At 48.9% G+C, this 25,257-nt stretch overlaps 1 pseudogene; it reads left to right on the top strand.

Moving 5' to 3' along the window:
• Positions 1-25,257, top strand: part of LOC135532753 (papilin-like) — an 89,972-nt pseudogene that overhangs the window by 42,881 nt on the left and 21,834 nt on the right.

The raw sequence follows: 25,257 nt of genomic DNA, 5'->3' as shown, positions 1-25,257 counted from the left end.
TTCCCCCTAGGTCTGGTATCTATCTAGTATCTATCTTTCCCCTAGGTCTAGTATCTATCTATCTAGTATCTATCTTTCCCCCTAGGTCTAGTATCTATCTAGTATCTATCTTTCCCCCTAGGTCTAGTATCTATCTAGTATCTATCTTTCCCCCTAGGTCTGGTATCTATCTAGTATCTATCTTTCCCCCTAGGTCTAGTATCTATCTAGTATCTATCTTTCCCCCTAGGTCTAGTATCTATCTAGTATCTATCTTTCCCCTAGGTCTAGTATCTATCTAGTATCTATCTTTCCCCCTAGGTCTAGTATCTATCTAGTATCTATCTTTCCCCCTAGGTCTAGTATCTATCTAGTATCTATCTTTCCCCCTAGGTCTAGTATCTATCTAGTATCTATCTTTCCCCCTAGGTCTAGTATCTATCTAGTATCTATCTTTCCCCCTAGGTCTAGTATCTATCTAGTATCTATCTTTCCCCCTAGGTCTAGTATCTATCTAGTATCTATCTTTCTGTGGCTGTTTCTTTTTGTATCCATAATCATCTAACCCATACTCTATCCATCTAACCCCTACTCTATCCATCTAACCCCTACTCTATCCATCTAACCCATACTCTATCCATCTAACCCCTACTCTATCCATCTAACCCATACTCTATCCATCTAACCCCTACTCTATCCATCTAACCCCTACTCTATCCATCTAACCCATACTCTATCCATCTAACCCATACTCTATCCATCTAACCCCTACTCTATCCATCTAACCCCTACTCTATCAATCTAACCCCTACTCTATCCATCTAACCCATACTCTATCCATCTAACCCTACTCTATCCATCTAACCCATACTCTATCCATCTAACCCCTACTCTATCCATCTAACCCCTACTCTATCCATCTAACCCCTACTCTATCCATCTAACCCATACTCTATCCATCTAACCCATACTCTATCCATCTAACCCCTACTCTATCCATCTAACCCATACTCTATCCATCTAACCCTACTCTATCCATCTAACCCCTACTCTATCCATCTAACCCCTACTCTATCCATCTAACCCCTAGGTCTCTATCTATCTAACCCATACTCTATCCATCTAACCCATACTCTATCCATCTAACCCCTACTCTATCCATCTAACCCTACTCTATCCATCTAACCCCTACTCTATCCATCTAACCCCTACTCTATCCATCTAACCCATACTCTATCCATCTAACCCCCTCTACTCTATCAATCAAACCCCTACTCTATCCATCTAACCCCTACTCTATCCATCTAACCCATACTCTATCCATCTAACCCCTACTCTATCCATCTAACCCCTACTCTATCCATCTAACCCCTACTCTATCCATCTAACCCCTACTCTATCCATCTAACCCCTACTCTATCCATCTAACCCCTACTCTATCCATCTAACCCCTACTCTATCAATCAAACCCCTACTCTATCCATCTAACCCCTACTCTATCCATCTAACCCATACTCTATCCATCTAACCCCTACTCTATCCATCTAACCCCTACTCTATCCATCTAACCCATACTCTATCCATCTAACCCCTACTCTATCCATCTAACCCCTACTCTATCCATCTAACCCATACTCTATCCATCTAACCCCTACTCTATCCATCTAACCCATACTCTATCCATCTAACCCATACTCTATCCATCTAACCCATACTCTATCCATCTAACCCCTACTCTATCCATCTAACCCATACTCTATCCATCTAACCCATACTCTATCCATCTAACCCCTACTCTATCCATCTAACCCTATCCATCTAACCCCTCTCTATCCATCTAACCCCTACTCTATCCATCTAACCCCTACTCTATCTATCTAACCCCTACTCCATCTATCTATCTATCTAACCCCTACTCTATCCATCTAACCCCTACTCTATCTATCTAACCCCCTACTCTATCCATCTAACCCCTACTCTATCCATCTAACCCATACTCTATCCATCTAATCTAACCCTACTCTATCCATCTAACCCCTACTCTATCCATCTAACCCCTACTCTATCCATCTAACCCATACTCTATCAATCTAACCCCTACTCTATCCATCTAACCCATACTCTATCCATCTAACCCCTACTCTATCAATCTAACACATACTCTATCCATCTATCCCCCCTAGGTCTATCCATCTAACCCCTACTCTATCAATCTAACCCCTACTCTATCCATCTAACCCATACTCTATCCATCTAACCCTATACTCTATCCATCTAACCCCATCTAACCCCCTACTCTATCCATCTAACCCATACTCTATCCATCTAACCCTACTCTATCCATCTAACCCCTACTCTATCCATCTAACCCATACTCTATCCATCTAACCCATACTCTATCCATCTAACCCCTACTCTATCCATCTAACCCATACTCTATCCATCTAACCCCTACTCTATCCATCTAACCCTACTCTATCCATCTAACCCCTACTCTATCCATCTAACCCCTACTCTATCTATCTAACCCCTACTCTATCCATCTAACCCATACTCTATCCATCTAACCCATACTACTCTATCCATCTAACCCTACTCTATCCATCTAACCCCTACTCTATCCATCTAACCCCTACTCTATCCATCTAACCCATACTCTATCCATCTAACCCCTACTCTATCAATCAAACCCCTACTCTATCCATCTAACCCTACTCTATCCATCTAACCCATACTCTATCCATCTAACCCCTACTCTATCCATCTAACCCCTACTCTATCCATCTAACCCCTACTCTATCCATCTAACCCTACTCTATCCATCTAACCCCTACTCTATCTATCTAACCCATACTCTATCCATCTAACCCCTACTCTATCAATCTAACCCCTACTCTATCCATCTAACCCCTACTCTATCCATCTAACCCATACTCTATCCATCTAACCCCTACTCTATCCATCTAACCCATACTCTATCCATCTAACCCCTACTCTATCCATCTAACCCCTACTCTATCCATCTATCCATCTAACCCTACTCTATCCATCTAACCCATACTCTATCCATCTAACCCCTACTCTATCCATCTAACCCTACTCTATCCATCTAACCCATACTCTATCCATCTAACCCATACTCTATCCATCTAACCCCTACTCTATCCATCTAACCCATACTCTATCCATCTAACCCATACTCTATCCATCTAACCCCTACTCTATCCATCTAACCCCTACTCTATCCATCTAACCCCTACTCTATCCATCTAACCCCTACTCTATCCATCTAACCCCTACTCTATCTATCTAACCCCTACTCTATCCATCTAACCCCTACTCTATCTATCTAACCCCTACTCTATCCATCTAACCCCTACTCTATCCATCTAACCCATACTCTATCCATCTAACTCTCTATCCATCTAACCCCTACTCTATCCATCTAACCCCTACTCTATCCATCTAACCCCTACTCTATCCATCTAACCCCTACTCTATCCATCTAACCCATACTCTATCTATCTAACCCATACTCTATCAATCTAACCCCTACTCTATCCATCTAACCCATACTCTATCCATCTAACCCCTACTCTATCAATCTAACACATACTCTATCCATCTAACCCCTACTCTATCCATCTAACCCATCCTCTATCAATCTAACCCATACTCTATCAATCTAACCCATACTCTATCAATCTAACCCCTACTCTATCCATCTAAACCATACTCTATCAATCTAACCCCTACTCTATCCATCTAAACCATACTCTATCCATCTAACCCCTACTCTATCCATCTAACCCATACTCTATCCATCTAACCCATACTCTATCCATCTAACCCCTACTCTATCCATCTAACCCCTACTCTATCCATCTAACCCCTACTCTATCCATCTAACCCATACTCTATCAATCTAACCCCTACTCTATCCATCTAACCCATACTCTATCCATCTAACCCCTACTCTATCCATCTAACCCCTACTCTATCCATCTAACCCCTACTCTATCTATCTAACCCATACTCTATCAATCTAACCCCTACTCTATCCATCTAACCCATACTCTATCCATCTAACCCCTACTCTAACCATCTAACCCATACTCTATCCATCTAACCCCTACTCTATCCATCTAACCCCTACTCTATCCATCTAACCCATACTCTATCAATCTAACCCCTACTCTATCCATCTAACCCATACTCTATCAATCTAACCCCTACTCTATCCATCTAACCCATACTCTATCCATCTAACCCCTACTCTATCCATCTAACCCCTACTCTAACCATCTAACCCATACTCTATCAATGTGACCCATACTCTATCAATCTAACCCCTACTCTATCCATCTAACCCATACTCTATCCATCTAACCCATACTCTATCCATCTAACCCCTACTCTATCCATCTAACCCATACTCTATCCATCTAACCCCTACTCTATCCATCTAACCCCTACTCTAACCATCTAACCCATACTCTATCAATGTGACCCATACTCTATCAATCTAACCCATTCTCTAACCATCTAACCCATATCCTTGTCTCTCTTCTTCTCTCTGCCCCCGTTCCCCCTCCAGCGTCTGGGCTGTGACAACATGCTGGAGTCCCCCCAGCAGGAGGACCCCTGTCTGCAGTGTGGGGGCAACGGACAGTCCTGCTACCCAGTTAGGAGTACCTTCAATATTAACAACCTGCCCAAAGGTAAGGTACAGATTAGGGTTGCAAAATTCTGCTAATTTCCCAAAATTCCTAGGTTTGCCAGAAATCCCGGTTAGAAAATGCCTAGAATCATAATGGAATAAGAAGCAAATTCGGGAATCCTCCTACCAGGATTTCTGGAAAACCTGGGAATGTTTTGAAAGTTTACTGGAATTTTTCAACCTTAGTACAGATTGTCCCTTTCACCTCACATTTCCATTTATGGTAGTGCTTCCCCATGGTGCAGTTGTGGGCTCTACAAAGTTCATGCTGTGGTATTGGCAGACCAATAGAATGCCTCCACAGGGCTCCAGCGTCTTCTAGCGATAGTTTGTCACAAAGTTTTAGTGTCAACAACGGTAGTAACTCTGGTTGTCCACTGATGTGTTCTGTCCCCCCCTTTGTGTCCCTTCTCTCCCAGGGTATAACCATGTGTTCTGTCCCCCCTTTGTGTCCCTTCTCTCCCAGGGTATAACCAGGTGTTCTGTCCCCCCCTTTGTGTCCCTTCTCTCCCAGGGTATAACCAGGTGTTCTGTCCCCCTTTGTGTCCCTTCTCTCCCAGGGTATAACCAGGTGTTCTGCCTCCCCCATTGTGTCTCTTCTCTCCCAGGGTATAACCAGGTGTTCTGTCCCCCCTTTGTGTCTCTTCTCTCCCAGTGTATAACCAGGTGTTCTGTCCCCCCTTTGTGTCTCTTCTCTCCCAGGGTATAACCAGGTGTTCTGCCTCCCCCATTGTGTCTCTTCTCTCCCAGGCTATAACCAGGTGTTCTGTCCCCCTTTGTGTCCCTTCTCTCCCAGTGTATAACCAGGTGTTCTGTCCCCCCTTTGTGTCTCTTCTCTCCCAGGGTATAACCAGGTGTTCTGCCTCCCCCCATTGTGTCTCTTCTCTCCCAGGCTATAACCAGGTGTTCTGTCCCCCCCTTTGTGTCTCTTCTCTCCGAGGGTATAACCAGGTGTTCTGTCCCCCTTTGTGTCCCTTCTCTCCCAGGGTATAACCAGGTGTTCTGTCCCCCCCTTTGTGTCCCTTCTCTCCCAGGGTATAACCAGGTGTTCTGTCCCCCCTTTGTGTCCCTTCTCTCCCAGGGTATAACCAGGTGTTCTGCCTCCCCCATTGTGTCTCTTCTCTCCCAGGGTATAACCAGGTGTTCTGTCCCCCCTTTGTGTCTCTTCTCTCCCAGTGTATAACCAGGTGTTCTGTCCCCCCCTTTGTGTCTCTTCTCTCCCAGGGTATAACCAGGTGTTCTGCCTCCCCCATTGTGTCTCTTCTCTCCCAGGCTATAACCAGGTGTTCTGTCCCCCCTTTGTGTCCCTTCTCTCCCAGTGTATAACCAGGTGTTCTGTCCCCCCTTTGTGTCTCTTCTCTCCCAGGGTATAACCAGGTGTTCTGCCTCCCCCATTGTGTCTCTTCTCTCCCAGGCTATAACCAGGTGTTCTGTCCCCCCCTTTGTGTCTCTTCTCTCCGAGGGTATAACCAGGTGTTCTGTCCCCCCTTTGTGTCCCTTCTCTTCCAGGGTATAACCAGGTGTTCTGTCCCCCCCTTTGTGTCTCTTCTCTCCCAGGCTATAACCAGGTGTTCTGTCCCCCCTTTGTGTCCCTTCTCTCCCAGGGTATAACCAGGTGTTCTGTCCCCCCTTTGTGTCTCTTCTCTCCCAGGCTATAACCAGGTGTTCTGTCCCCCCTTTGTGTCCCTTCTCTCCCAGGGTATAACCAGGTGTTCTGTCCCCCCTTTGTGTCTCTTCTCTCCCAGGCTATAACCAGCTGTTCTATCTCCTGTTCTCCTCCCTCCCAGGCTATAACCAGCTGTTCTCTCTCCTGTTCTCCTCCCTCCCAGGCTATAACCAGCTGTTCTATCTCTCCTGTTCTCCTCCCTCCCAGGCTATAACCAGCTGTTCTATCTCTCCTGTTCTCCTCCCTCCCAGGCTATAACCAGCTGTTCTATCTCTCCTGTTCTCCTCCCTCCCAGGCTATAACCAGCTGTTCTCTCTCCTGTTCTCCTCCCTCCCAGGCTATAACCAGCTGTTCTATCTGCTGTTCTCCTCCCTCCCAGTCTATAACCAGCTGTTATATCTCTCCTGTTCTCCTCCCTCCCAGACTATAACCAGCTGTTCTATCTCTCCTGTTCTCCTCCCTCCCAGGCTATAACCAGCTGTTCTATCTCTCCTGTTCTCCTCCCTCCCAGGCTATAACCAGCTGTTCTATCTCTCCTGTTCTCCTCCCTCCCAGGCTATAACCAGCTGTTCTATCTCTCCTGTTCTCCTCCCTCCCAGGCTATAACCAGCTGTTCTATCTCTCCTGTTCTCCTCCCTCCCAGGCTATAACCAGCTGTTCTATCTCTCCTGTTCTCCTCCCTCCCAGGCTATAACCAGCTGTTCTATCTCTCCTGTTCTCCTCCCTCCCAGACTATAACCAGCTGTTCTATCTCTCCTGTTCTCCTCCCTCCCTGGCTATAACCAGCTGTTATATCTCTCCTGTTCTCCTCCCTCCCAGACTATAACCAGCTGTTCTATCTCTCCTGTTCTCCTCCCTCCCAGGCTATAACCAGCTGTTCTATCTGCTGTTCTCCTCCTCCCAGACTATAACCAGCTGTTCTATCTCTCCTGTTCTCCTCCCTCCCAGGCTATAACCAGCTGTTCTATCTCTCCTGTTCTCCTCCCTCCCAGGCTATAACAAGCTGTTCTATCTCTCCTGTTCTCTTCCTCCCAGGCTATAACCAGCTGTTCGATCTGCTGTTCTCCTCCCTCCCAGTCTATAACCAGCTGTTCTATCTCTCCTGTTCTCCTCCCTCCCAGACTATAACCAGCTGTTCTATCTCTCCTGTTCTCTTCCCTCCCAGGCTATAACCAGCTGTTCTATCTGCTGTTCTCCTCCCTCCCAGACTATAACCAGCTGTTCTATCTCTCCTGTTCTCCTCCCTCCCAGACTATAACCAGCTGTTCTATCTCTCCTGTTCTCCTCCCTCCCAGGCTATAACCAGCTGTTCTATCTGCTGTTCTCCTCCCTCCCAGACTATAACCAGCTGTTCTATCTCTCCTGTTCTCCTCCCTCCCAGGCTATAACCAGCTGTTCTATCTCTCCTGTTCTCCTCCCTCCCAGGCTATAACAAGCTGTTCTATCTCTCCTGTTCTCTTCCCTCCCAGGCTATAACCAGCTGTTCTATCTGCTGTTCTCCTCCCTCCCAGTCTATAACCAGCTGTTCTATCTCTCCTGTTCTCCTCCCTCCCAGACTATAACCAGCTGTTCTATCTCTCCTGTTCTCTTCCCTCCCAGTCTATAACCAGCTGTTCTATCTCTCCTGTTCTCCTCCCTCCCAGGCTATAACCAGCTGTTCTATCTCTCCTGTTCTCCTCCCTCCCAGGCTATAACCAGCTGTTCTCTCTCCTGTTCTCCTCCCTCCCAGGCTATAACCAGCTGTTCTATCTGCTGTTCTCCTCCCTCCCAGTCTATAACCAGCTGTTATATCTCTCCTGTTCTCCTCCCTCCCAGACTATAACCAGCTGTTCTATCTCTCCTGTTCTCCTCCCTCCCAGGCTATAACCAGCTGTTCTATCTCTCCTGTTCTCCTCCCTCCCAGGCTATAACCAGCTGTTCTATCTCTCCTGTTCTCCTCCCTCCCAGGCTATAACCAGCTGTTCTATCTCTCCTGTTCTCCTCCCTCCCAGGCTATAACCAGCTGTTCTATCTCTCCTGTTCTCCTCCCTCCCAGGCTATAACCAGCTGTTCTATCTCTCCTGTTCTCCTCCCTCCCAGGCTATAACCAGCTGTTCTATCTCTCCTGTTCTCCTCCCTCCCAGACTATAACCAGCTGTTCTATCTCTCCTGTTCTCCTCCCTCCCTGGCTATAACCAGCTGTTATATCTCTCCTGTTCTCCTCCCTCCCAGACTATAACCAGCTGTTCTATCTCTCCTGTTCTCCTCCCTCCCAGGCTATAACCAGCTGTTCTATCTGCTGTTCTCCTCCCTCCCAGACTATAACCAGCTGTTCTATCTCTCCTGTTCTCCTCCCTCCCAGGCTATAACCAGCTGTTCTATCTCTCCTGTTCTCCTCCCTCCCAGGCTATAACAAGCTGTTCTATCTCTCCTGTTCTCTTCCCTCCCAGGCTATAACCAGCTGTTCTATCTGCTGTTCTCCTCCCTCCCAGTCTATAACCAGCTGTTCTATCTCTCCTGTTCTCCTCCCTCCCAGACTATAACCAGCTGTTCTATCTCTCCTGTTCTCTTCCCTCCCAGGCTATAACCAGCTGTTCTATCTGCTGTTCTCCTCCCTCCCAGTCTATAACCAGCTGTTCTATCTCTCCTGTTCTCCTCCCTCCCAGACTATAACCAGCTGTTCTATCTCTCCTGTTCTCCTCCCTCCCAGGCTATAACCAGCTGTTCTATCTGCTGTTCTCCTCCCCTCCCAGACTATAACCAGCTGTTCTATCTCTCCTGTTCTCCTCCTCCCAGGCTATAACCAGCTGTTCTATCTCTCCTGTTCTCCTCCCTCCCAGGCTATAACAAGCTGTTCTATCTCCTGTTCTCTTCCCTCCCAGGCTATAACCAGCTGTTCTATCTGCTGTTCTCCTCCCTCCCAGTCTATAACCAGCTGTTCTATCTCTCCTGTTCTCCTCCCTCCCAGACTATAACCAGCTGTTCTATCTCTCTGTTCTCTTCCCTCCCAGTCTATAACCAGCTGTTCTATCTCTCCTGTTCTCCTCCCTCCCAGGCTATAACCAGCTGTTCTATCTCTCCTGTTCTCTTCCCTCCCAGGCTATAACCAGCTGTTCTATCTCTCCTGTTCTCCTCCCTCCCAGGCTATAACCAGCTGTTCTATCTCCTGTTCTCCTCCCTCCCAGTCTATAACCAGCTGTTCTATCTGCTGTTCTCCTCCCTCCCAGACTATAACCAGCTGTTCTATCTCTCCTGTTCTCCTCCCTCCCAGGCTATAACCAGCTGTTCTATCTGCTGTTCTCCTCCCTCCCAGGCTATAACCAGCTGTTCTATCTCCTGTTCTCCTCCCTCCCAGGCTATAACCAGCTGTTCTATCTGCTGTTCTCCTCCCTCCCAGGCTATAACCAGCTGTTCTATCTCTCCTGGTCTCCTCCCTCCCAGGCTATAACCAGCTGTTCTATCTCCTGTTCTCCTCCCTCCCAGGCTATAACCAGCTGTTCTATCTCTCCTGTTCTCCTCCCTCCCAGGCTATAACCAGCTGTTCTCTCTCCTGTTCTCCTCCCTCCCAGGCTATAACCAGCTGTTCTATCTCCTGTTCTCCTCCCTCCCAGGCTATAACCAGCTGTTCTATCTCTCCTGTTCTCCTCCCTCCCAGGCTATAACCAGCTGTTCTATCTCCTGTTCTCCTCCCTCCCAGGCTATAACCAGCTGTTCTCTCTCCTGTTCTCCTCCCTCCCAGGCTATAACCAGCTGTTCTATCTCTCCTGTTCTCCTCCCTCCCAGGCTATAACCAGCTGTTCTATCTCCTGTTCTCCTCCCTCCCAGGCTATAACCAGCTGTTCTATCTCTCCTGTTCTCCTCCCTCCCAGGCTATAACCAGCTGTTCTATCTCCTGTTCTCCTCCCTCCCAGTCTATAACCAGCTGTTCTATCTGCTGTTCTCCTCCCTCCCAGTCTATAACCAGCTGTTCTATCTCTCCTGTTCTCCTCCCTCCCAGGCTATAACCAGCTGTTCCCCCTTCCTGTTCTCCTCCCTCCCAGGCTATAACCAGCTGTTCTATCTCCTGTTCTCCTCCCTCCCAGGCTATAACCAGCTGTTCTATCGCTCCTGTTCTCCTCCCTCCCAGACTATAACCAGCTGTTCTATCTCTCCTGTTCTCCTCCCTCCCAGGCTATAACCAGCTGTTCTATCTCCTGTTCTCCTCCCTCCCAGGCTATAACCAGCTGTTCTCTCTCCTGTTCTCCTCCCTCCTAGACTATAACCAGCTGTTCTCTCTCCTGTTCTCCTCCCTCCCAGGCTATAACCAGCTGTTCTATCTCCTGTTCTCCTCCCTCCCAGGCTATAACCAGCTGTTCTATCTCTCCTGTTCTCCTCCCTCCCAGACTATAACCAGCTGTTCTATCTGCTGTTCTCCTCCCTCCCAGTCTATAACCAGCTGTTCTATCTCTCCTGTTCTCCTCCCTCCCAGGCTATAACCAGCTGTTCTATCTCCTGTTCTCCTCCCTCCCAGGCTATAACCAGCTGTTCTATCTGCTGTTCTCCTCCCTCCCAGGCTATAACCAGCTGTTCTATCTCTCCTGTTCTCCTCCCTCCCAGGCTATAACCAGCTGTTCTATCTCTCCTGTTCTCCTCCCTCCCAGGCTATAACCAGCTGTTCTATCTCTCCTGTTCTCCTCCCTCCCAGGCTATAACCAGCTGTTCTATCTCTCCTGTTCTCCTCCCTCCCAGGCTATAACCAGCTGTTCTATCTCCTGTTCTCCTCCCTCCCAGGCTATAACCAGCTGTTCTATCTCTCCTGTTCTCCTCCCTCCCAGACTATAACCAGCTGTTCTATCTCTCCTGTTCTCCTCCCTCCCAGGCTATAACCAGCTGTTCTATCTCTCCTGTTCTCCTCCCTCCCAGGCTATAACCAGCTGTTCTATCTGCTGTTCTCCTCCCTCCCAGTCTATAACCAGCTGTTCTATCTCTCCTGTTCTCCTCCCTCCCAGACTATAACCAGCTGTTCTATCTCTCCTGTTCTCCTCCCTCCCAGGCTATAACCAGCTGTTCTATCTCTCCTGTTCTCCTCCCTCCCAGGCTATAACCAGCTGTTCTATCTGCTGTTCTCCTCCCTCCCAGTCTATAACCAGCTGTTCTATCTCTCCTGTTCTCCTCCCTCCCAGACTATAACCAGCTGTTCTATCTCTCCTGTTCTCCTCCCTCCCAGGCTATATCCAGCTGTTCTATCTGCTGTTCTCCTCCCTCCCAGTCTATAACCAGCTGTTCTATCTGCTGTTCTCCTCCCTCCCAGTCTATAACCAGCTGTTCTATCTCTCCTGTTCTCCTCCCTCCCAGACTATAACCAGCTGTTCTATCTCTCCTGTTCTCCTCCCTCCCAGGCTTTAACCAGCTGTTCTATCTCTCCTGTTCTCCTCCCTCCCAGGCTATAACCAGATGTTTATCATCCCTGTGGGAGCCACCTCCATCCGCATCGGAGAGACTTTTGCCACTCGTAACTACCTGGGTGAGGACTTCATTCCTTGGACAACTGGATGGTTAATGGTTAACGGTTAGGCTAGACAGACGATATAGCTATCAACTGTCCTGTACATTAAATGTCATTAAGATCAGTGAGGCGGTATTTAAGATCAAGAGTTCAATCTTATCATGACAACATGAGTATGTAGAGGAGAACTCTATTTAATGACTGTGACTGTAACCAAGGTTACTGTGTACGAGGAAAACTCTATTTAATGACTGTGCATGTAACCAAGGCTACTGTGTCCGAGGAGAACTCTATTTAATGACTGTGACTGTAACCAAGTCTACTGTGTCTGTAACCAAGGCTACTGTGTACGAGGAGAACTCTATTTAATGACTGTGACTGTAACCAAGGCTACTGTGTCTGTAACCAAGGCTACTGTGTCTGTAACCAAGGCTACTGTGTACGAGTGAAGACCCAAAAGCGGTTTTAACAGAAAACAGAGTTCTTTAATGAAAATACAGGAATGGCATAAATCCTCTTCCAACGATGTCAGCGGAACAAAAGAACGTTAGTATAGTGCAGGATGCTCCAGCCAGGCAGACTCCGACAGGACAGGACAAGGTGGAAGCAAACGAGACGACAGCTTGCTTCTGGCATCAAAAAACACAAATAAGAATCAGACACTGAAAGTAGCAGGAACAGAGAAAGAAATAGAGACCTAATCAGAGGGGGAAGAGAGAACAGGTGGGGAAAGAGAGAATGAGCTAGTTAGGGGAAATGTAGAACAGCTGAGGGATGAGAGACAGAGAAGGTAACCTAAAAAGACCAGCAGAGAGAGAGAATGAAGAGAAAGGACAGGAACAGACATAACAAGACATGACAACGAGGAGAACTCTATTTAATGACTGTGACTGTAACCAAGGCTACTGTGTCTGTAACCAAGGCTACTGTGTCCGAGGAGAACTCTATTTAATGACTGTGACTGTAACCAAGGCTACTGTGTCTGTAACCAAGGCTACTGTGTCTGTAACCAAGGCTACTGTGTCTGTAACCAAGGCTACTGTGTCTACCACCAGCCATTAAGAACCTGCGTGGTGAGTACTACCTGAACGGCCACTGGGTGATTGAGTTCTCCAAGGCCACTCCTGTAGCAGGCACCATGCTATACTACCAGAGAGGGGCTGAGGGAGAGATGACTCCTGAGACCATCGTGGGCCGCGGACCCACCACCGAGCCGCTGGTTATAGAGGTCAGAGACACCTGGTCCAGCGTCCAAAACGACACCCTATTCCCTATATAGCGTGCACTATGTACAGAATAGGGTGTCCGATTTAGATTCAGATTCAAAACTTTATTGTCCGGTTCTTGTGGAATGGTACCAGGAAAATGCTACCTGCCCCAATGCATAGTGTCAACTGTAAAGTTTGGTGGAGGAGGGATAATGTTCTGGGGCTGTTTTTCATGGTTCAGACTTGGCCACTTAGTTCCAGTGAAGGGAAATCTTAACACTACAGCAAACAATTACATTCTAGAAGATTCTGTGCTTCCAACTGAGTGGCAACAGTTTGGGGAAGGCCCTTTCCTGTTTCAGCATGACAATGCCCCTGTGCACAAAGCCAGGTCCATACAGAAATGGTTTGTCAAAATCGGTGTGGAAGAACTTGACTGGCCTCCACAGACCCCGGACCAACTCCGTATTAATGCCCGCGATTATGGAAATAGATGTATGATGAGCAGGTGTCCACATACTTTTGGTCATGTAGTTTATTTTCAGATGCCGACCCTATTTACAAACTCAGTGTCAGTAACGCTAATCTTTCATCAAATATATAATATAGTATATCAAATATAGTGTTGATACAGATCCCCAGATGATCGAACCTTTCCTTCTGCCCCCACCCCCTCCAGTTGATCAGCCAGGAACACAACCAGGGAGTAGATTACGAGTACTACCTCCCTAACGGTCACTCCAGAGAGGGTCACTACTGGAGCTTCGGCTCCTGGTCTGCCTGCAGCAGAGAGTGTGGATCAGGTACGTGTCCCTCCTTACTCTGATCTGTCACCGGGGTCTCTTTGTTTTTTACGTCATGTTCTTCCTCACTTTTGTTCTTCTTGTTCTTGTTCTTGTTCTTCTTGTTCTTCTTGTTCTTCTTGTTCTTGTTTTGTTCTTCTTGTTCTTGTTCTTCTTGTTCTTGTTTTGTTCTTCTTGTTCTTCTTGTTCTTCTTGTTCTTGTTTTGTTCTTCTTGTTCTTGTTCTTCTTGTTCTTGTTCTTCTTGTTCTTCTTGTTCTTCTTGTTCTTGTTTTGTTCTTCTTGTTCTTGTTCTTCTTGTTCTTGTTCTTCTTGTTCTTGTTCTTCTTGTTCTTCTTGTTCTTGTTCTTGTTCTTCTTGTTCTTCTTGTTCTTCTTGTTCTTGTTTTGTTCTTCTTGTTCTTGTTCTTCTTGTTCTTGTTCTTCTTGTTCTTGTTCTTCTTGTTCTTCTTGTTTTGTTCTTCTTGTTCTTGTTCTTCTTGTTCTTGTTCTTCTTGTTCTTGTTTTGTTCTTGTTGTTCTTGTTGTTGTTCTTGTTCTTCTTGTTCTTCTCGTTCTTGTTCTTCTTGTTCTTGTTTTGTTCTTGTTGTTGTTCTTGTTGTTCTTGTTCTTCTTGTTCTTGTTCTTCTTGTTCTTCTCGTTCTTGTTCTTCTTGTTCTTGTTTTGTTCTTGTTGTTGTTCTTGTTGTTCTTGTTCTTCATGTTCTTGTTCTTCTTGTTCTTGTTCTTCTTGTTCTTCTCGTTCTTGTTCTTCTTGTTCTTGTTTTGTTCTTGTTGTTGTTCTTGTTGTTCTTGTTCTTGTTCTTCTTGTTCTTGTTCTTCATGTTCTTGCTCTTCTTGTTCTTGTTCTACTTGTTCTTGTTCTTCTTGTTCTTTTTATTTTTCTTCTACTTCTTGTTTTTCTTCTTGTTCTTCTTGTTCTTCTTCTTGCTCTTCTTGTTCCACTCAACAATAGTTAATGCTCTTTGTTTTTGACCAAAGTATCCTTGGACACAGTTAACCGTTTTCCATCCCTGCTGGACTGCTTCCACATCCTGCTCCCTCCACCAGGGTACCAGTCTCGTCTGGTGTTCTGTGCCGTCGATAACGAGGCCTACCCAGACTACCTGTGCTCCGCCTTGCCACGCCCCCTCACCAACCGCACCTGCAACACTCAGCAGTGTCCTCAGACTCAGAGGTGAGTCAGCCACTTCCTTCAAGGCTCTACATTTCACAATAACTCCTTTTGGGAAATGAACAAAACGCGGTTCAAGGAAGTGATGTGAGTTTACAGTCATGCACGTCAAAGTAAGTCCGATAGCAACGTTGATTGTATTTTCTTAGACAGAAGTCAGTCAGTCGCCTTTTGCATCCTAGCTCAGAGATGAATGCCCTGATTTCCACATCCAGTAGGGTGGAATGTGCTGTACTTTGAGACCCCAGTTACTGTATAAACAGACTGAACCGATCAAGGCCGCTGTGATGAAGAAGACTGTGTAAGTATGGGTAGAGAAGCTGACACGGTGGAGCACAGTGATACCTTACTATGACTGGTTGTGTTAAGACTGATTCACGAAGCGTCTCAGAGTCAGTGTAGCCTTTTAGATCATAATGAATAAGATGATATGGACAGATCCTAGATCAGCGCTTCTACTTTGAGTCGCTTAATGGATATGGGCCCAGATCTTTCACAAAGTTCACACGGGTTCTTCGGAAATCCTAGTCGGTGGAGTCCCTCCCTGCTCCCTCCTACCTGACTCCTTCCTCCTACCTGACTCCATCATCCTACCTGACTCCATCATCCTACCTGACTCCCTGCTCCCTCCTCCTACCTGACTCCCTCCTCCTACCTGACTCCCTCCTCCTACCTGACTCCATCATCCTACCTGACTCCCTCCTCCTACCTGACTCCCTCCTCCTACCTGACTCCCTCCTCCTACCTGACTCCCTCCTCCTACCTGACTCCATAATCCTACCTGACTCCCTTCTCCTACCTGACTCCCTCCTCCTACCTGACTCCCTCCTCCTACCTGACTCCATCATCCTACCTGACTCCATCATCCTACCTGACTCCCTGCTCCCTCCTCCTACCTGACTCCCTCCTCCTACCTGACTCCATCATCCTACCTGACTCCATCATCCTACCTGACTCCCTGCTCCCTCCTCCTACCTGACTCCCTCCTCCTACCTGACTCCATCATCCTACCTGACTCCATCATCCTACCTGACTCCATCATCCTACCTGACTCCATCATCCTACCTGACTCCCTGCTCCCTCCTCCTACCTGACTCCCTCCTCCTACCTGACTCCATCATCCTACCTGACTCCATCATCCTACCTGACTCCCTGCTCCCTCCTCCTACCTGACTCCCTCCTCCTACCTGACTCCATCATCCTACCTGACTCCATTATCCTACCTGACTCCCTGCTCCCTTCTCCTACCTGACTCCCTCCTTCTACCTGACTCCCTTCTCCTACCTGACTCCATCCTCCTACCTGACTCCTTCTCCTACCTGACTCCATCCTCCTACCTGACTCCTTCTCCTACCTGACTCCATCCTCCTACCTGACTCCATCATCCTACATGACTCCCTCCTTCTACCTGACTCCCTCCTTCTACCTGACTCCTTCTCCTACCTGACTCCATCATCCTACATGACTCCCTCCTTCTACCTGACTCCATCCTCCTACCTGACTCCATCATCCTACCTGACTCCATCCTCCTACCTGACTCCCTCCTTCTACCTGACTCCTTCTCCTACCTGACTCCATCCTCCTACCTGACTCCATCATCCTACATGACTCCCTCCTTCTACCTGACTCCCTCCTTCTACCTGACTCCTTCTCCTACCTGACTCCATCCTCCTACCTGACTCCTTCTCCTACCTGACTCCATCCTCCTACCTGACTCCATCATCCTACATGACTCCTTCTCCTACCTGACTCCATCCTCCTACCTGACTCCATCATCCTACATGACTCCCTCCTTCTACCTGACTCCTTCTCCTACCTGACTCCATCCTTCTACCTGACTCCCTCCTCCTACCTGACTCCCTCCTTCTACCTGACTCCTTCTCCTACCTGACTCCATCCTTCTACCTGACTCCCTCCTCCTACCTGACTCCCTCCTTCTACCTGACTCCCTCCTTCTACCTGACTCCTTCTCCTACCTGACTCCCTCCTCCTACCTGACTCCATCATCCTACCTGACTCCCTGCTCCCTCCTCCTACCTGACTCCATCATCCTACCTGACTCCCCCCTTCTACCTGACTCCCTTCTCCTACCTGACTCCATCCTCCTACCTGACTCCTCCTCCTACCTGATTCCATCCTCCTTCCGAAAACCTGGCGAATTTGGGAACGTTTCTGGAATTTGCAATTATGTTGAGAATGGATGTAGCCTATCATTAGGAGAACAGTCCAGTGTAATCTTGTTAGTCTTGGTAACCTGTGTCCAGTAGGTTTGTGTGTCCACACAGGAGCTGTCTGGCTGGGCCATAGAGATAGAAAGGGGGCCCATCCTTGTATCTGTGCCACAATGGCTTCAGTGACAGCATGGGCAGCGCCGAGCCCTCTTTCTCACTCTATGGTCTGGCTCCTCTCTCTGGTCTCCTCTCTCTCTCTGGTCTCTTCTCTCTCTGGTCTCCTCTCTCTGATCTCCTCTCTCCAGTCTCCTCTATCTCTGGCTCCTCTCTCTGGTCTCCTCTTTCTCTGGTCTCCTCTCTCTGGTCTCCTCTCTCTCTGGTCTCCTCTCTATGGTCTCCTCTCTATCTGGTCTCCCCTCTCCTCTCTCTCAGGTCTCGTCTCTCCTCTCTCTCTGGTCTCCTCTCTATGGTATCCTTACTCCTCTCTCTCTGTTTTCCTCTCTCTCTGTCTCCTCTCTATGGTCTCCTCTCTCTGATCACCTCTCTCCTCTCTCGGGTTTCCTCTCCTCTCTGGTCTCCTCTCTCTGATCTCCTCTCTCCTCTCTCTGGTCTCCTCTCTATGGTCTCCTCTCTCTGATCACCTCTCTCCTCTCTCTGGTTTCCTCTCCTTTCTCTGGTCTCCTCTCTCTGATCACCTCTCTCCTCTCTCTGGTCTCCTCTCTCCTCTCTCTCTCTGGTCTCACTGTTGTGGGTAATGTTGTTGTTGTCCCTGTTCATAAAGGATGGCATACCTGTATCAGCCACATGTGTGGACGCCATCTGAAAGCCCCAGAACATATGTGTACAGGTAACACAGGGCCTACGGTGGCCCGCTGCTCCAAAAAGCTCTAGTTTAACATTTGACCTCAAACACAGGGGGTTGTATACCAGAGATCAAGCACGCATCCAAAATACACCCTATTCCCTATATAGTGCACTACTTTAGACCAGAGACCTATCTAGGGAATAGGGTGCCGTTTGAAAGCAAAACAGTTTATTTTAAGTTAAAAGTTAAGTCTCTACACATCTAACACACATTTAGAGTATGGCACAACTCCCTGGGATGTGTTTGAGTTCAGTGTGAGTCTGTGTTCAGTGTTTAGTGTTGACGCCTGTTCTTCCATGTCGGGACCCAGAACAAAGGCAAGGGGCAACCATCCAGCTCAGAGATCCAAACTCTCTCTCTCTCTCTCTCCCTCTCTCCCTCTCTCTCTCTCCTCCCTTCTTCTATCCAGGGCTGTGTTCAGTACGTTTTTACATTCTGGAACGTTCTAGTGAACTGAACTCACCTCGGCTCTCCTCCCTTCCCTCGTCTCCTACTTTTCATTCCTTCTATCCAGCTCTCCTCACTCACTCCTCTTCTCACCTCCTTCCTGCTTCCTCCCTTATCCTCCCCCTCCCTCCTTCTCCCTGCTTCCTCCCTTATCCTCCTCCTCCCACCTCCTCCATGCTTCCTCCCTTATCCTCCTCCTCCCTGCTTCCTCCATTATCCTCCTCCTCCCTCCTTCTCCTTGCTTCCTCCCTTATCCTCCTCCTCCCTGCTTCCTCCCTTATCCTCCTCCTCCCACCTCCTCCCTGCTTCCTCCCTTATCCTCCTCCTCCCACCACCTCCCTGCTTCCTCCCTTATTCTCCTCCCACCTCCTCCCTGCTTCCTCCCTTATCCTCCTCTTCTCACCTTCTCCCTGCTTCCTCCCTTATCCTCCTCTTCTCACCTCCCTGCTTCCTCCCTTATACTCGTCCTCCCACCTCCTCCCTGCTTCCTCCCTTATCCTCCTCCTCCCACCTCCTCCCTGCTTCCTCCCTTATCCTCCTCTTCTCACCTTCTCCCTGCTTCCTCCCTTATCCTCCTCCTCCCACCTTCTCCCTGCTTCCTCCCTTATCCTCCTCCTCCCACATCCTCCCTGCTTCTTCCCTTATCCTCCTCCCACCTCCTCCCTGCTTCCTCCCTTATCCTCCTCCTCCCACATCCTCCCTGCTTCCTCCCTTATCCTCCTCCCACCTCCTCCCTGCTTCCTCCCTTATTCTCTTCTTTTCACATTCTCCCCGCTTCCTCCCCTTATCCTCCTCCTCCCACCTTCTCCCTGCTTCCTCCCTTATCCCCCTCCCTCCCTGCTTTCTCCCCTTATCCTCCTCCTCCCACCTTCTCCCTGCATCAGAGGTCCCTTCCATGAACTACGCCCCCTAACCCTTAACCCTGACCACTGATCCCTAAGCTGGGTTGCTGTCTGTCTGTTAACATAGTTAAACTCTTAGCATGTGCACTACATAGAATGGAGAGATTGGCAATGCATAACATGTAGTGTGCTAGTGTGGGACATAGTTGTAGTGTTGTTCTGTTACATCATAAAGACACTAGTGTTGTTCTGTTACATCATAAAGACACTTGTTCTGTTACATCATAAAGACACTTGTTCTGTTACATCATAAACATTTAACATTTAAGTCATTTAGCGGACGCTCTTATCCAGAGCGACTTACAAATTGGTGAATTCACCTTCTGACATCCAGTGGAACAGCCACTTACAATAGTGCATCTAAATCATTTAAGGGGGGTGAGAAGGATTTCTTATCCTATCCTAGGTATTCCTTGAAGAGGTGGGGTTTCAGGTGTCTCCGGAAGGTGGTGATTGACTCTGCTGTCCTGGCGTCGTGAGGGAGTTTGTTCCACCATTGGGGGCCAGAGCAGCGAACAGTTTTGACTGGGCTGAGCGGAACTGTACTTCCTCAGTGGTAGGGAGGCGAGCAGGCCAGAGGTGGATGAACGCAGTGCCCTTGTTTGGGTGTAGGGCCTGATCAGAGCCTGGAGGTACTGCGGTGCCGTTCCCCTCACAGCTCCGTAGGCAAGCACCATGGTCTTGTAGCGGATGCGAGCTTCAACTGGAAGCCAGTGGAGAGAGCGGAGGAGCGGGGTGACGTGGGAGAGAACTTGGGAAGGTTGAACACCAGACGGTCTGCGGGGTTCTGGATGAGTTGTAGGGGTTTAATGGCACAGGCAGGGAGCCCAGCCAACAGCGAGTTGCAGTAATCCAGACGGAGATGACAAGTGCCTGGATTAGACCTGCGCCGCTTCCTGTGTGAGGCAGGGTCGTACTCATGCGGATGTTGTAGAGCATGAACCTACAGGAACGGGCCACCGCCATGATGTTGGTTGAGAACGACAGGGTGTTGTCCAGGATCACGCCAAGGTTCTTAGCGCTCTGGGAGGAGGACACAATGGAGTTGTCAACCGTGATGGCGAGATCATGGAACGGGTAGTCCTTCCCCGGGAGGAAGAGCAGCTCCGTCTTGCCGAGGTTCAGCTTGAGGTGGTGATCCGTCATCCACACTGATATGTCTGCCAGACATGCAGAGATGCGATTCGCCACCTGGTCATCAGAAGGGGGAAAGGAGAAGATTAATTGTGTGTCGTCTGCATAGCAATGATAGGAGAGACCATGTGAGGTTATGACAGAGCCAAGTGACTTGGTGTATAGCGAGAATAGGAGAGGGCCTAGAACAGAGCCCTGGGGGACACCAGTGGTGAGAGCGCGGGTGAGGAGACAGATTCTCGCCACGCCACCTGGTAGGAGCGACCTGTCAGGTAGGACGCAATCCAAGCGTGGGCCGCGCCGGAGATGCCCAACTCGGAGAGGGTGGAGAGGAGGATCTGATGGTTCACAGTATCGAAGGCAGCCGATAGGTCTAGAAGGATGAGAGCAGAGGAGAGAGAGTTAGCTTTAGCAGTGCGGAGCGCCTCCGTGATACAGAGAAGAGCAGTCTCAGTTGAATGACTAGTCTTGAAACCTGACTGATTTGGATCAAGAAGGTCATTCTGAGAGAGATAGCGGGAGAGCTGGCCAAGGACGGCACGTTCAAGAGTTTTGGAGAGAAAAAGAAAGAAGGGATACTGGTCTGTAGTTGTTGACATCGGAGGGATCGAGTGTAGGTTTTTTCAGAAGGGTGCAACTCTCGCTCTCTTGAAGACGGAAGGGACGTAGCCAGCGGTCAGGGATTAGTTGATGAGCGAGGTGAGGTAAGGGAGAAGGTCTCCGGAAATGGTCTGGAGAAGAGAGGAGGGGATAGGGTCAAGCGGGCAGGTTGTTGGGCGGCCGGCCGTCACAAGAAGCGAGATTTCATCTGGAGAGAGAGGGAGAAAGAGGTCAGAGCACAGGGTAGGGCAGTGTGAGCAGAACTACGTTGTCGTTTGACTTAGCAAACGAGGATCGGATGTCGTCGACCTTCTTTTCAAAATGGTTGACGAAGTCATCTGCAGAGAGGGAGGAGGGGGGAGGGGGAGGAGGATTCAGGAGGAGGAGAAGGTGGCAAAGAGCTTCCTAGGGTTAGAGGCAGATGCTTGGAATTTAGAGTGGTAGAAAGTGGCTTTAGCAGCAGAGACAGAGGAGGAAAATGTAGAGAGGAGGGAGTGAAAGGATGCCAGGTCCGCAGGGAGGCGAGTTTTCCTCCATTTCCGCTGGGCTGCCCGGAGCTCTGTTCTGTGAGCTCGCAATGAGTCGTCGAGCCACGGAGCGGGAGGGGAGGACCGAGCCGGCCTGGAGGATAGGGGACATAGAGAGTCAAAGGATGCAGAAAGGGAAGAGAGGAGGGTTGAGGAGGCAGAATCAGGAATGTGTCAATCAAAAGAGACTACAGGCCACAGCTTAAGACACAGCTAACCTACTATGTCTATATGTAGCCTAAAGCTGTAAATGTGGTAACAGTTGTGGTCACACCAGACACAGGTAAGGTCAAAGAAACAGTGATTGTATGTGAGTGTGTATGCTCCTTCCTCACAGCGACTAGAGTGCTGCTCTTTCCTCACAGTGACTAGAGTGCTGCTCCTTCCTCACAGTGACTAGAGAACTACTCCTACCTCACAGCGTCAAGAGTGCTTCTTCTTCCTCACAGCGACTAGAGTGCTTCTCCTTCCTCACAGCGACTAGAGTGCTGCTCCTTCCACACAGCTACATAGACAGTAGAGTGGGCAGCAGCTACCTAGACAGTAGAGTGGGCAGCAGCTACCTAGACAGTAGAGTGAGCAGCAGTTATGTAGACAGTGGAGTGGGCAGCAGATACCTAGACAGTAGAGTGGGCAGCAGCTACTTAGACAGTAGAGTGGGCAGCAGCTACCTAGACAGTAGAGCGGGCAGCAGCTACCTAGACAGTAGAGTGAGCAGCAGTTATGTAGACAGTGGAGTGGGCAGCAGATACCTAGACAGTAGAGTGGGCAGCAGCTACTTAGACAGTAGAGTGGGCAGCAGCTACCTAGACAGTAGAGCGGGCAGCAGCTACCCAGACAGTAGAGTGGGTAGCAGTTACCTAGACAGTAGAGTGGGTAGCAGTTACCTAGACAGTAGAGTGTGCAGCACATACCTAGACAGTAGAGTGGGCAGCAGCTACCTAGACAGTAGAGTGGGCAGCAGCTACCTAGACAGTAGAGTGGGCAGCAGCTACCTAGACAGTAGAGTGGGCAGCTGCTACATAGACAGTAGAGTGGGCAGCAGCTACCTAGACAGTAGAGTGGGCAGACATGCACATGAATCACATGCAGGTACTCTGAATCAATTGCAGCTATTCTGAATCACATGCAGCCACTCTGAATCACATGCAGCCACTCTGAATCACATGCAGCCACTCTGAATCACATGCAGCGACACTGAATCACATGCAGGTCACTCTGAATCACATGCAGCCACTCTGAATCACATGCAGCCACTCTGAATCACATGCAGCCACTCTGAATCACATGCAGCCACTCTGAATCACATGCAGCCACTCTGAATCACATGCAGCCACTCTGAATCACTTGCAGCGACTCTGAATCACATGCAGCCACTCTGAATCACATGCAGCCACTCTAAATCACATGCAGCCACTCTGAATCACATGCAGCCACTCTGAATCACATGCAGCGACTCTGAATCACATGCAGCCACTCTGAATCACATGCAGCCACTCTGAATCACATACAGTGACTCTGATTCACATGCAGCCACTCTGATTCACATGCAGCGACTCTGAATCACATGCAGCCACTCTGAATCACATACAGCGACTCTGAATCACATGCAGCCACTCTGAATCACATGCAGCCACTCTGAATCACATGCAGCCACTCTGAATCACATGCAGCCACTCTGAATCACTTGCAGCGACTCTGAATCACATGCAGCCACTCTGAATCACATGCAGCTACTCTAAATCACATGCAGCCACTCTGAATCACATGCAGCCACTCTGAATCACATGCAGCGACTCTGAATCACATGCAGCCACTCTGAATCACATGCAGCCACTCTGAATCACATACAGTGACTCTGATTCACATGCAGCCACTCTGAATCACATGCAGCCACCCTGAATCACATGCAGCGACTCTGAATCACATGCAGCCACTCTGAATCACATGCAGCCACTCTGAATCACATACAGTGACTCTGATTCACATGCAGCCACTCTGAATCACATGCAGCCACCCTGAATCACATGCAGCGACTCTGAATCACATACAGCGACTCTGAATCACATACAGTGACTCTAAATCACATGCAGCCACTCTGAAGTACATGCAGCCACTCTGAATCACATGCAGCGACTCTGAATCGCATGCAGCCACTCTGAATCACATGCAGCCACTCTGAATCACATGCAGCGACTCTGAATCACATGCAGCCACTCTGAATCACATGCAGCCACTCTGAATCACATGCAGCCACTCTGAATCGCATGCAGCCACTCTGAATAACTTGCACCGACTCTGAATCACATGCAGCCACTCTGAATCACATGCAGCGACTCTGAATCACATTCAGCCACTCTGAATTACATGCAGCCACTCTGAATCACATACAGCGACTCTGAATCACATGCAGCCTCTCTGAATCACATGCAGCGACTCTGAATCACATGCAGCCACTCTGAATCACATACAGCCCCTCTGAATCACATGCAGCCACTCTGAATCACTTGCAGCGACTCTGAATCACATGCAGCCACCCTGAATCACATGCAGCGACTCTGAATCACATACAGCGACTCTGAATCACATGCAGCCACTCTGAATCACATGCAGCCACTCTGAATCACATGCAGCGACTCTGAATCGCATGCAGCCACTCTGAATCCCATGCAGCCACTCTGAATCACATGCAGCGACTCTGAATCACATGCAGCCACTCTGAATCACATGCAGCCACTCTGAATCACTTGCAGCGACTCTGAATCACATGCAGCCACTCTGAATCACATGCAGCCACTCTGAATCACATGCAGCGACTCTGAATCGCATGCAGCCACTCTGAATCCCATGCAGCCACTCTGAATCACATGCAGCGACTCTGAATCACATGCAGCCACTCTGAATCACATGCAGCCACTCTGAATCACTTGCAGCGACTCTGAATCACATGCAGCCACTCTGAATCACTTGCAGCCACTCTGAATCACATGCAGCGACTCTGAATCACATGCAGCCACTCTGAATCACATGCAGCCACTCTGAATCACTTGCAGCGACTCTGAATCACATGCAGCCACTCTGAATCACATGCAGCCACTCTGAATCACATACAGCCACTCTGAATCACATGCAGCGACTCTGAATCAGTTATTGACTCCCGTCTCTCTGTTCCCCGTCTCAGCTGGTCGACAGGTGAATGGAACGTGTGCTCTGTATCGTGTGGCGGCGGCTCCCAGGTGCGCAGTGTGCAGTGTGTCTCCCATGATGCATCAGGGCCCCGTGTGGTGGAGGACGCCGTCTGTGCAGCCTACACCCTCACTCCGCCCGCCCTGCAGACCTGCAACATGCAGCGTTGTGTCTCCTGGAGGGCCTCTGTCTGGAGTGTGGTAGGTACTGCAGTCAGGAGAGGGAGAGGGGTAGACCTGAGTGTGGTAGGGAGAGGGGGGAGAGGGGTAGACCTGAGCGTGGTAGGTACTGCAGTCAGGAGAGGGAGAGGTGTAGACCTGAGCGTGGTAGGTACTGCAGTCAGGAGAGGGAGAGGGGTAGACCTGAGCGTGGTAGGTACTGCAGTCTGGAGAGGGGGAGACCTGAGCGTGGTAGGT

This window comes from Oncorhynchus masou, unplaced genomic scaffold, assembly GCF_036934945.1.
Source record: "Oncorhynchus masou masou isolate Uvic2021 unplaced genomic scaffold, UVic_Omas_1.1 unplaced_scaffold_2008, whole genome shotgun sequence".
Taxonomy (NCBI): domain Eukaryota; kingdom Metazoa; phylum Chordata; class Actinopteri; order Salmoniformes; family Salmonidae; genus Oncorhynchus; species Oncorhynchus masou.
Note: the sequence above shows the minus strand (reverse complement) of the source record. Positions and strands in the feature narration are given on the sequence as shown.